The sequence below is a fragment of the Microcebus murinus genome, chromosome 8, assembly GCF_040939455.1.
Source record: "Microcebus murinus isolate Inina chromosome 8, M.murinus_Inina_mat1.0, whole genome shotgun sequence".
Taxonomy (NCBI): Eukaryota; Metazoa; Chordata; class Mammalia; order Primates; family Cheirogaleidae; genus Microcebus; species Microcebus murinus.
The window spans coordinates 45,250,040-45,263,840 of NC_134111.1; the positions used below are offsets into that span (position 1 = coordinate 45,250,040).

Sequence of the window (13,801 nt, forward strand, 5' to 3'; positions counted from 1 at the left end):
AAAAATAAGAAAACTGAGACTTGATCAATAAACACATAATCTAAAAGACAAACACCATAATGAATGAGCAAAATAAAACCAGATTCTTAATTCCTTTTTGTGAGAATAATGCCATGTTCTTTGTCAATACTGCCTGCCAAATTTGAAGACCTATTTGAAAATAGCTAATGAAACAAATCTTTCCTGCAGTCAACTTTCAATTGCCCTTAGAAGTTTGAGAATTGATAAAAAAAAATCAATACAACAGCAAACCTGATATAACATGTCATATTTGCATATTAGAAATGATTACCAAAGGGTTTGTTCTTGTACTCTTTCTAAAACCTTTAAATACACCAATCCAAATTGATTATTTGCTAATCATCAAAGATCAGATTCACAAAGGAAGACAAGTAAAAACCATAAAATGATTTTTAAAAACTAGAAAAAAAAATTCAGAGTTCTATATCCTAAATTCTTATAAATTTCAAAAAGTGAAAGAAATTCAGAGACCTAGTTTTTAAAAATACTAATCTGTATCCTAGTACATATGTAATATTATAAAAAGGCATTATTAATAAATAAAACTATACACAAAATAAAAAGGTAAAACAATATACACAATTTTAACAGGCTGGATACTGAGTTAAAATCAATGGATTATTCTCAGGGATAAGATATGCTTCCATCTGAACAGAAAGACCTGAAGATCTTACAAATTTAATCTATTTAGGTTATTAAATGTGAAATGTCCGATTTTGAATGAAAAATTTAGTTTATATCTCAAACAAGAAGCAGTACAATTAATCAAAGTATGCACCTAAACTATCAATACAGTTTTGCTATCTTAACGGTAGATGGTTTATGCCAGCAGTGAAGAAGCCTGGAGAGTGAGTGGCGATGAATCACTAAAGGTATTTTCCAAAGCTTGTTGAGAATTGAATATTTTTCCTTGCAAGAAGTGGTCCAAAGGCTGGAAGAAGTGGCAGTAAGTTGGTGCAAGGTCTGGTGAATATGGTGGATGACAGAGAGTTTCCAACTCGGCCTCTGTAGTTTAAGCAGCATTATTTGTGCAACATGTGGTCAAGAGTTGTCTTACAAGAGGATTGGCCTGTCTCTGTTGACAAATCTCAGCTGCTAATTACAAGCATCCTCATCCTTACATCCAATTGGTTGCAGTAGACATTCACTATAATCGACTGACCAGGTTACATGAAGTTGTAGTGGATAATACCAGCTTTGGACCACCAAACAGACGTCATTAGTTTTGGACTGTGTTTCAGCACTTCATCTTTATCCAAACATTGTGCCAAATGCTTTCAATTGTCAAAAAGAATCCATTTTTCATCACATGTAACAACACAGTGTAGAAGTGGTTCACCTTTATGTCCTGACAACAAAGAAAGGCAAGCTTCCAAATTATTTCTCTTCTGATGCTTGTTTAATTCATGTGGAACCCATCTACCCAGCTTCTTTACCTTGCCAATTGGTTTCAAATGGTCCAGTATTGTAGGAATAGTATCATCAAACCCTGCTGCTAATTCACAGGTTGAGATGGATTGGCTTCCACTACAGAACTCAACTCAGCATTATCCACCTTGGTCTCTGGTTGCCCAGTGGCTCACTTTCAAGATTAAAATCACTAGAACTTCTGGATTTTATGGAAATGGAACTTCTCAATGCATTCATTAGCCACATCCTTCCCAAACACTTTGCTGATATTTCAAGCTGTCTGCTCTGCATTGGTTCCACGACAGAAAATGGTTCCACTCATTTGAAAATAACACGAATTTTTTACTTACCCATGGTTTCACAAAAAGTGCACTAAAAAAATTTGAAAGATAATCGTAAGCCAAGCCATGCGTCTGAATGAGGATGTACCATCACAATAAAAATAAAACAAGAAGCGTCAAAGTGAAATGTCAGGGATATCAACTGTCAAAGTTAATACTTCAGGAAATCAGACATTGCATACTCAATAACCTAATAAAAAAGCTGTGCTTCCAGTTATCTAGACTATAGTTTCTCAAACCTTAAAGTGACTGCAAATCACCTGGGGATCTTGTTTAAATGTAGATTGAAGAGGGAAAATGTCAAGATAAGATCCATCTTTATCATCACACTTGTCTCTCCAGGCTAAATAGCACAAGTTGCAGGAATGTTAGTTGTTACTAAAATTCCAGCTGAAGCAATTTTCTAAAGCAGTGACAAGCAGAACTTTGTAACTGCACACAAAAGTAGCATTTAATAAAACAGGAGGACAGTGGTTCTTTCCATTTCTCGTCTGTGTTTGTGACAATAAACTAGTACAACTCCAGGGATTTAAGGTCTGGTTCCAGATGAATTTAATCGGCACAAAGCCTAATTGGTATATAAAACTTGCTTGCTACTGAGTTAGAGCATGCTATAAAGACTTAAGGGTAACTGCACTAAGCAAGAAAACACAAAATGGCATCCTAAAATCCTAATACAGATTGTAGATTAAGAAAAGTACGCTATTGTGAATTAATACTTATGGGATCTTTGCCACATATTATCATCTGGATTTCCTAATTGAATTTTAAAAAAAAACAAAAGTAAATTAAATAAAAACAAACCCTTGTCCTGATAAAAAAACACTTATGTGCTTGGTCTGGCAGAAGTTTTAAGTGCCCCTCATCTGCTAGTGAAAGTGTCAGGGAATGGGGGAGCGGCAGGAAGTAATTTCTGCTTGCATTTATTGGCAGAATCAAATTTCATGGTGATTTGCCACTTGTGGTTTGGTAGTTTTGATTATGTTTAGGTCCATGTTCACATCCTTGCCAGCAATTCTTCTGAGCAGGAAGTGACTTGTGGATGTACAACAACAAACACTGATGTCAAGCAAAGTGCATAGAGACGGGGCAGCACCAAACACACCTTGAGGATCTCAACTAAAGGCAAAGAGTTGCTCTGGGTGGTTGGAAAACGCCACCAGTGGATAACAAATTACATGCAACTGTTATAAAATATGATGGCTTTCTAAACAAAGGTATCTGCAGGTTATGAGACAAAAGGTAGAGTGGCAGAGTTGACCACCAGCAACTGGGTTCCAACACTGAGAAAAAAAGGATATTACATCCAACCTCTCAGCTATCACAGGTCAGATACACATCTCCATTAACATTATCTTTGAGTGTGAAAGGTCACTGATAGAAACTTGACTTGCCGGCCAGCTGGCTCTACCTTGAGAGTTTCAAGCAAACAAATAACCTGTCAGGGGAGTCACAAACTCAGCTGCTCACATGCTCTCTCTTGCCACATCTCTCCTGCCACATCTGCACCTGTGAATGAATTTCACATTACATATAAAAGATACATATTGATTAAATATAGCATACTAGAAAGCAGAGGGATTTTAAGGAGTGATCTGAACTGAGAGTTTCCCCCAGGCAGAGGCACTGCATTTTAAAACATTTTTCCATCTATTTGCCTCATAAACATAGTTGATGGCTTTTGGATTAGTAAGGAGATAGAAACCACATATTAATAGTCATTTGAACAGAGGAAGTTATAATCTAGTATTAAGAGAGGATTGGAGTAACGAGGAATTGGCTAGTGAGAGTTAAAGAGAATTCCGAAGAATGCAGGAGTTGGAGATATAGTCTAAGGGGCAACCACTTCCCCAAGGGCTGAGATAAGCACCAAGAAAGAGCCCCTCCTCCCTCTCACCAGGGCTGAGATCCAGAGACTTCTATGGAGAGGGCATAGTGTTGGCAACATGGTAAAAAAGGAATACAGGTCCTTCACTGGTAGGCCTTGCCAGAATCTGCCCTTGGGGGTTCCAGAAGAGGCTATTTTCAGGAGGGTGTGGAACCCTGGAACTAGCTAGGTACTGAAGAAAATGTCTGGGCGCTGTTGGCATCTGGAGTCAAAGAGGCTGTATCCTATAGGAGTGTAGTGCACCTTCATGTGCTGCACAAACCAACATGGCTCTAGGCTGGCTGCCTGGGACAGAGGCCAGTTCCCTAGGTACCTAATCTTGTGGGGCCCCCAGTGTGCGTATGGGTGGGTCTGAGGAGAGAGCTCGGGGAGCAATGACCTAGACTAGGGAGCAGGTGATGGTGTCTGCGGCTCCAGGGTACCCCACTGCGGCCCAAGTCAAGCTCTAGAGAAAGCGCAGGAGGTGGGGGATGTCAACTCTAGAGAAAGCTGTGCCCTGCAGGTAGCTAGAACCGGAAAAACCTATGGGGAACTGGGCGGTGGAGGAAAACTATGCCCAGAAAAAGCCCGGCCAGTGAGTAACACTGAAACCAGAAGAGAAGCCTCTTCTACCTTCAGTGTCCCTCCAGTGCCCTCTACTAACAAGGATTAACATTATGCCAGCTAGGAAAGGAGCAATATTCATAAGACCCAGCTCCATTGTTACAGAGCAGGTCAATACTGGTAGAGCAAATTTGAAGCTGAGAGACAATAAGTTGATAAGCACCATAGTCCACCCTTGACTACTCACCTTCCACAGGCCCCCTCTCCCACACATTTAAATGCCTGTACAGTAACAATACAACTCTATATTTTGCCTAACAAGATGAAAGTGTCCTTTTTACAAGTAAAGAATTTCTGTATCCTCAAAAAACAAGGGATGCAGAGTCCCAACGGTCACTGTATCCAACACCGTGACCCTGAATCACTCCTCAAATTCTGCCACAGTCCCACCGAATATTCTGTTACCTAAAGACTAAACTGTAATCTACAACAGCTTATATGTGACATTTGAAAAACTGAAAATGGGAAAGAGAGAAGAAAAATGTTAGTAGATACAAATAAACACATACATATTAATATGAGGCAAGGAAGAAAATGTGTAATCTTCATTTATCTAATTGGCTGAGAGGACATAATGAACATCCATGGCTTCTTTCTACTACCTACTTTGCATTTACCCTGGTCTTGGATATTGTAGGAGTCCACAGATGTTGGTGCTGTCAGGATGCACAAAGTCTTATCCTGGATATGTGTTTATTAGTCTAGTGAGCACAAATCTCTGCCCCCTCAATGATGGAAGAAATCCTATGTAATGAATCTGGCACCACCCACAGGGGCTGGCTGGTCCCCCCAGGAGCTCAATGTTGGCTTTTGCAGATTAGGAACAGAGCAGTGGTGCTAGCCAGGTCAACCTGAAAAAGACAAAGTCCAGGTTGCTGAACCCATGTATGCCCAGCCTCCATTCCTGCCACCAAAGCCACTGCTCATGGGCTCATTGAACAGACATGGAGATAGCTGGAGACAGAGGTTTAGTGACATCCACAGAGTGTGTAATTTTGTTCATTTGATTAAGTGCCTCCTTTGCAGTGGATGTCTTTTGGTGGGTGTTCAGATGGGATACAAATTTTTTCAGAGCATGCTCATTTGGAAAGGCCCTTCCATATACTTCTTTCTCAAACTACCTTGTCACCAATCTTTGAATTCTGTTCCTTTCAAGGCCCTGACCACACAAACCATTAGCTACTGGCCATCAACCAATATAGATCTGTATTTCTTGCCATCTCTCATTGCAGACATAGTGGACAACCATATTTACTGTTCAAATTTCTGCCTACTGGAAGAATTTTCCTTCTCCACTGTCATTTCATGATTTCGCATGGGTGGGGCTACAGTGTCCACTCTTGGGTGGCACCAGTACATTGTGCAGACTCATCTTTAAACCAGGTATGAGGGTTTTCTTCCTTGAGCAACTGGACTAAAGGAATCCCCCCAAAGCCATAGGCATGTGCTGAAGAAGATAAGGCAATACAGCTGAGGTTGGTATCGAACGGGTCTGAGTCACTTGCTCATGCAACTTATACCATTTCCATTTGATACTATATTTCTGCTGTCCATGGCCAACCTTATGGCTACATAGGTCATACTACACCCAGTTAATGATGGGAAGCTTAGTCCACATAGTAATCTGACACCCTATGATTATTACACATTCAATATCTACCTAACAGCATGCCAGAAGCTGTTTATCAAAGGGTAAATAGTTATCTGAAGAAGGATTATATTAATATTTACTTCCAAATCATGGACCTCTGCACTAAGATTCTGCTATTGGTAGTTCCTAGAGGCCCCAGAGAGCAAGCCTCTTTGCCAGACACTAAGAAAATTATTGGATTTGTTAGTTCGGAAAGCCAAAGTGGTAGCACAGCTTGTAATGTGTCTTGGACTTGCTGCAAAACCTTCTTTTGTTTTGACCATCATTCAAAACTGGTAGCTTTGTGAGTCACTCTGTAGATAGGCTGAAGTGACGTATTCAAATGTGGTATATGTTGTCTCTAAAATAAAAAAAGGACTATCAAGGGCAGTACCCAGAAATGTTACTAAAATGATGGGCCCTTGCATTTTTGTGGGGTTGACTTATATCACCCTCTAGTTCTCATATGCTTTATTAAGACCTCTAAAATACTTGCTACTTTTCTGCTCATCAGATACAATCAACATAATATCATCAATGTAGTGAACCAGTGTGAAAATTTGTGGAATGTTAGGATGACGAAGATTTGCAGGACAAAAGAATTGACCTAGGCCTGAGACAAGACTGTGAAGGTATACGGTTGATCCTGCTAGATGTAACTAAATTGCTTTTGGTGGTCCTTGTGCATTGGCAGGAAAATGTATTAACTTAGTCCATAACTACATACTAAAATCCCTGGGGCTGTGTGGTTTGATAAAAATAATACATCTGGGTCAGCAACTACCTTCGGAGTCACCAATGATCGAGCTTATGATAGTTTATAGTCATTCTCTAAGATCCATCCAACTGCTGCCCAGGCCAAATGCATGAGTACAATGGGGATGTGACAGATATCAAAAGTCTTATTTCAAATCCTCGATGGTGGCATCAATCCCAACAGTTCTCTCAGGGCTACAGTATTACTTCTGATTTACTATCTTTGAAGGGAGGGAAAATTGTAAAGTCTCCCACTCAGCTCTCCTATCACATGGTCCTCAGTCCATGGTTGACAGAGTCAATATAGGCATTCTGCCAATTATCTAGTATGTCTATTCCAATTATAAATTAAGGAACTGGGGACATAAGCATGGGGTAGATCTGCTGACTACCTAGGCCCAATGTGAGTCCATCTAGACCTAAGACTCCATCTATTACATGAGCACTGTAAGGCCCCTTTGGCTGGTGGGCCACGATATTTTGGGTCCCTATGAATTAGTATGAAAGGTCTGAATATTTCTTTTTCCCCCAAACACACTGTCTAGTAAATGGCTTCAGAAACTTGGTGAGATGCTGTGACTCTCAACTGTAGCTAGACTTTTCCCTGTTATATAGATGAAGTGATACTGTAGTAGTGCCCATCTATTTCATTCATTAACTACCAACTAGGCATATGCTAAAGACATTATTTCAGCTATCATTACTTCAGCCAATGTATTCTGATACCTCTCTGTCCCTGCTTTCCACTATGGAAGAGGTACCTACTTTGTCTTTGCTGGTTTAGTGCATACTTACTGACACTTGGATTTTGCTACTATGAGATTCCATCAACTCCATTGAAATCAGAGAGCCAATTTCAATGGTCTACAAAGGAAAGCAGGCACAGAATTTTCATGGGTGCAGGAGTTTTTCTGACTAATGTATTTCTTAAAAGCTTTAGTGAAGCTACTGGGTCTTTTTAGGAAATGTAGTTGGAGGATGGGCATGCAGGTTGCTCTTAATAAATCCAATCAAACATTCCTTTTTTGAAGGAGTCCGCAATTTTACAAGTAGTAAGCAATATCTTTCTACTCATTCTCCCTTTGAGGCCCCAAGACTATTAAGGGGTGGAGAAGTAAGGGAGCAAAGGAATTCAGATTGCTTGCTCAATTGCTATTACTTTGCATTCACCTTTCCACAGGTTTATCCACAACTCATTTAGTAGATCCTCATTCTCCACCTCTCAACTTCCATTATCCTCTAGAAAAAGTGTCACCAAATTTTCCACAAAGGACCAGACGGTAAATGTGTTTTTGCTTTGCAGGCCATATGGTCTCTATTGCAACTACTGAATCCTATTGTTGTACCACAAAAAAAAAAAAAAAAAGACAATACATAAATGAATGAGCATAGCTGTGTTCCAATTAGACTTTGTTTCCAAAAACAGATGGTGGACTGAATTTGGCCCAAGGTTTATAGGGCGCCAACCTCTGCTCTAGAAATTCTAAAAGATTTCAATCTCAACATTTATAAATTCCCCCACACTTTTCCCTATCCCATTGGCTACAACCTCTCCAGATATAAAACAACAAAATAAAATCTTCACTAATCATCCATAACACCATTTCTTTGATTATACGTAAAATCAGTGTCTACCTTTAAGATTAGGATATATATGTGCTTAATTTGAAGCACACAATAGCCCTCCACTTCTCCAACTACTACCTGAAATTCCTGCATAAGCCACTTCTCAAGGTTAAGGCCTTGAGAAAAGGCCTCCTTTAATATGCAAGTTTCAGTTGGAAACAAACTAGTCTCAGCCTAAACTTTAATTGTTCTTTCAACAGCTGGTCTCTAGTAGGGTAATTTTCCTCAGGACCATAGTCAATTACCATATGCAATGAGGCCTATATGCCAATGCTAAGCTCCAAATAAGGACAGGAGGGGTACCTAATTCTGTGGCATTGACACTTAATTCTTTAAGTGAAGGGGAGAGGCCCTGATGAATTTTAAGAAAGGTGATGACCTAATCAGAACTGAAATTTGGAAAGCTTATCTTTGAGGCTGTGCTGAATATGGATTTGTGAGGTAGAAAAACCAGAGAGGAGGCAATTAGCAGACTATTAAAAGTAATCCAGGCAAAAGATGAATAGAAGGGATATAGAGGCTTGGAAAGAAATTTGGAAGGTAGAATCAGTTGAACTCAGCAAATGAATCAGTGTGGCAGCTAGGGAGGTTGCTAAGTTGTACTGTGCATTAAGGATGTGTTCTAGACTTGTTGAAAGGTCCTAGCTAATGGAGTGCTCTCCGTTCTGGAGTATCTGCAGTGGTGGACCTGGAACTCAAAAATAAAGGACAAGGCCGGGCACGGTGGCTCAAGCCTGTAATCCTAGCACTCTGGGAGGCCAAGGCAGGCGGATTGCTCGAGGTCAGGAGTTCGAAACTAGCCTGAGCAAGAGCGAGACCCCGTCTCTACTATAAATAGAAAGAAATTAATTGGCCAACTAATATATATATATATATATATATATATATATATATATATATATATATATATATATATATATAAAAATTAGCCGGGCATGGTGGTGCATGCCTGTAGTCCCAGCTACTCGGGAGGCTGAGGCAGGAGGATTGCTTGAATCCAGGAGTTTGAGGTTGCTGTGAGCTAGGCTGACGCCACGGCACTCACTCTAGCCTGGGCAACAAGGGAGACTCTGTCTCAAAAAAATAAAAAAAATAAAGGACAAGAGGCCAGTGAACACCAATGCAGGTGTTGACAGAGGGTAAGGGGTACATGAAGGAGACTGAGGTAACAACAGAAACAAGTCTTATCCAGTTTAAAATGAGATCATACCTGAAAAAACCAAGGGTAGGATCAAAAAGCTCAAATAAAACAACAACAACAAAAATCCAATAATCTATATTAGAAACCCTGTCTGTATTATTCATTATCCTCCAGAAATGAGCCCACTCTGCCATCAGGTCTTTATTACCATGTGTTTTCCCCTTTTTCCCTTACCCCACTTGACTCAGAACCATCAAACTTGCAAGGTCTCATACTACTCCAGTGTCTGTCAAAGCATCCATCACACCTGAGGATAACTTCTAAAAATGTATCTCATAGATATGCTAATACCAAATGAAATGATACACACCTGTAAACTTGTGCATTAACACATCATTTTAATATCAAAAGGTTGAAAAACCTACAACTCTACCAATAGGGAACTAAATAAATTATGATAGAACAGTGATAAAATATTATGCAGAGTTAAAAAAAAAAAAGCTAATTTACATTATGATATGAAATGATCTCCACAATGTGGTTAATTGGGGGGAGGAAGCAAGATTCATTTGTATTTCTAAAAGAGGGAAAATACATCCACATTGTTTTTGTATATATAAAAAATAGTATCGGTTACCTCCAGAGAGTGTCAAAGGCAATAGTGGAAGAAAGACTTACTATACTTACTATATACACTTTCTAACTTTTGAAAATTGTGAACCCCATGAAAAGAGCAATTACTAACAAATGTCAAAAACTAAATAAAACAGAAAGGAAAATGCATAAAGGCAGAATAAAGATTTTTAGACATGCAATGTCTCAAATTTCTTAATTCCATGTACCATTTCTCAGGAACCTAGTGGAGGATGTGTTCCATCCAAATGAGGGAATGAATAAATAATAAAAGTCATAGTATCTAAGGATTAGAGATTCCATCAGAGATGTCAGCAAAGAGAAATCCCAAACAGCAGCTATGGAGCAGGCCTAGAGAGCAATAGTCCAAATTGGGACAAAAGGACAGATAGCCCCCGGAAGGGACTAATAAATCTGTTATGTTAGACTATATGGAAAATCAAACTGAGAAGATATGAGAACTACATAGAAGTTGTACTCCAACTGATATATGGAAAAGCTAAGCAAACTGTTTTTCTTAAATGAGTTAATTATTAACTCCAGGATTTAAAAAAAATTCTACAAGAAATCATACTTACAGCATGCTTGGCTTGGCTCAATAGTAAACAATATTTACATAATCATAATAAATAAATACCAAGATATAAACAAAAGAATGTGAGAATTATATTGGGAGGTCAGGGCAGGGGGAGCAGAGGTGTGTGTGTGTGAAAGAGCTAAACATGTATTTACCATTAGTCAGTAGATATTGATACATTAAGAAACAGCAGTATAAGCATATGATTTCAAAAGGTAAGTACTGGAAGAAACATTTAAAAGAGATGAAAGTGGTTGTTTTTAGGCAGCAGGACTAGGGAGAAAAGAGGGGAAGGGCAGAGTTGACTTGCTTTTTACTGTTGTTTCCTTTTAATATTCATATTTAATTTTACTTACATATAAGTACAGTTGTCCCTTGGTGCCAGCAGGGGACTGGTTCCCAAACCCCCTTGGATACCAAAATTCAAGGATGCTCAAGTCCCTTACATAAATGACATAGTATTTGTGTATAACCTATCCACACCCTCCTGGATACTTTAAATCATCTCTAAATTACTTACAATACCTAATGCAACATAAATACTATGTAAATAGTTGTTATACGTATTGCTTTTTATTTATATCATTCTTTATTATTGTATTTTTCTCCTGAATATTTCCAATCCAAGGTTAGTTGAATCTGCAGATGCAGAACCCATGGAAACAGAAGGCTGATGGTACAGGATTTGGAATCATACTGCTTGGATTTAAATCTTGGCTCTGACATTTTGCTAACATTGTAGATGGAAGCAAATTACTTAATCTCTCAATTTTTATATCTCTAAAATAGGAAGAAAAATAGTATGGGCCTCATAATTCATGTAAATTGCTTAAAATATGCCTGGCACATAAGTGCTCTATAGTAAATAAGGACCAATGATTATGACAATAAATATGAACTATTATTACTTGATAAAACAAAGGCATTAATAACTAAAATATAATTTTTAAAATGTGGGCCATATATTAAAGTCTTCCCCTTTTATGAGGAAACTTTAATTTTTTTAAAAGTTAACACTCCCGGGTACTAAGGACTTTATTTCTTTAGACTATAGCCTTTACGCTCTAACCCATAGTTGGGGAGTGGATGGGTAGGGGCTGGTGAGACAGCTGAAAAATTCCATGTTATTAGTGCAGAAAAAGTAGGAGCTCAAACTAGAATTTGAAAAGTGAGCATTAACTAGATAGGCCAAAACAGAGGGAAGAACTTCCTAGGCAGGGAGAACACTTGCAAAGACCTAGAGGCAGGAGGAACATGGTAACAAAAAAGGCTAGTGGAGCAGAGTAAGGATTGTGGTGTGTGCTTGACAGGAGCCAACTCACACCAGGCCTTTAGGCATGTTAAGGAGTTTGCCTACCCTGAGGGCAATGAAAGGCTTTGGGCACAGGGCAACGTGAGCAAATGTTTTGAATCATCACTCCAGGTGTACTGTGGGGAACCAAGTAGAAAGAAGCCAGAAAGGGTTCAGATAGACAAATAGGAGCACATGGCAAAATTACAGGCAAGAGATGGTGGTGGTAATAGGAACAGCTAAAAGTAGATGGATTTGAGAAATATTTAGGGGGTAAAATTGACAGAACTTGACAAAGGACTACCTAGTGAGATAAGAGGAGGATGGCTTACACCAAGGAATATTTTCCCTGATTTTATTTTGCTATCTTTGATTTTTGTTTGTTTGTTTGGTTGGTTTATGGTCTAGTCAAACTAAATTATATTCTTTAAGTAAGACTGCCCCACTCAGCTCCTCAATAGTAATGGACTCAATTTTGGAATATTTATAAACAAAAGCTGCAAGACATTTCAATCACAAAGTTAACTTTTCCCTTTTAAACAGTAAAACCCAGATCTTGGAACAGAACCAAAAGGTCAAAGATAAGACGGAATTCAAAGTAATAAGATGGAAATAACAGCAATCCAAATTAAACAGACTAAGTGCCGTGAAACAAGTTTCCTACCTCCCAATTTCTTTGGTCACTTCCCATTAACAAAAGCAAATTGACTTATACTGCCCGACAATGCCTCTCCCCTTCCTGCGACACTTTACTCCAACATTTTTATTCCACAAAAGGCTTACTGGAAAGGGAAATTTTGCATGCTTTGCAAATAATCTAAAATATGTACACACACACATATATGTATATACAGATAGGAGCGAAAGCAGACTTTATTTATACCACATGTGTAAAGCAAAGGATTCAAGTAAACACAGGACACCACACCCAGCTCAGGTGTATGTGGAGGTGTGGGTGGGTGGGGGAGGCCTCTTAGGCCAAGATCTTTGCTGACTCTTAAGAACCATTAACAGTTATAGGCAAAAGTAAAGATAGAAGGGAAAGTCCTCTCAGCAGAGGGAAGTGCAAAAGAAAAGCACACAGAAAAAATCATTGAAGTCTCTAGCTGGAATATGAAATTTTGGTTTATGGAGTTATCAATCCAGAGTTAAGCAAGGGTCAGATCCTGTGGGACCACTTTAAGGGTTGTGGGTTCTATCCTGTGAGCAACAGAAAGTTGTGGAAAGATTTTGCTCAGGAGAGAGAATTTACATTTTTTGAAAGATCCTCACCATCATCCTCCAGAGGAAAGATTTGACGATGACAAGACAGCTGTTGGATGTCAGATAGGAGGTAGCTATAGTAGCCCAGTCAAGAGTTGATAAGACCCTGAGCTTGGGCAGTAGAAGTGGGAGAGGAATTTGAGGGTAGGGGGAAGAAGTGTCAAATGTTAATCAGATTCAGGGATCTGATGGTTGTTGTTAGCCCATTCTATAACAAAATACCTTAGACTGCATAATTTACAAGCCACACAGTCTGGAGGCTGGGAAGTCCAAGATGAAGGTGCTGGCAGATTCAAGGTCTGGTGAAACCCATTTCTCGTAGATGGCCTTCTATGCGTCTTCACATGGAGGAAGGGCAAAAGGTTAAAAAGCTTCTTCAGGCCACATATATATATAGGACGTTAATCTTTTATAAGGGCACACAAAGCCAGGTTCCTCCTGACCTAATCACCTCCCAAAGACATTTCTATCACAAAGTTAACTTTTCCCTTTTAAAAAGTAAAACCCAGATCTTGGAACAGAACCAAAAGGTCGAAGATAGGATGGAATTCAAAGTAATAAGATGGAAATGACAGCAATCCAAATTAAATAGACTAAGGGCCTTCGTCTTGGACTTCCCAG

At 39.1% G+C, this 13,801-nt stretch overlaps 1 protein-coding gene across 2 annotated transcripts in view; it reads right to left on the reverse strand.

Annotated features, from left to right (window-relative positions):
* The window catches only part of GALNT3 (polypeptide N-acetylgalactosaminyltransferase 3), a 50,093-nt gene that overhangs the window by 30,613 nt on the left and 5,679 nt on the right, over window positions 1–13,801 (reverse strand). The window lies entirely within an intron of this gene.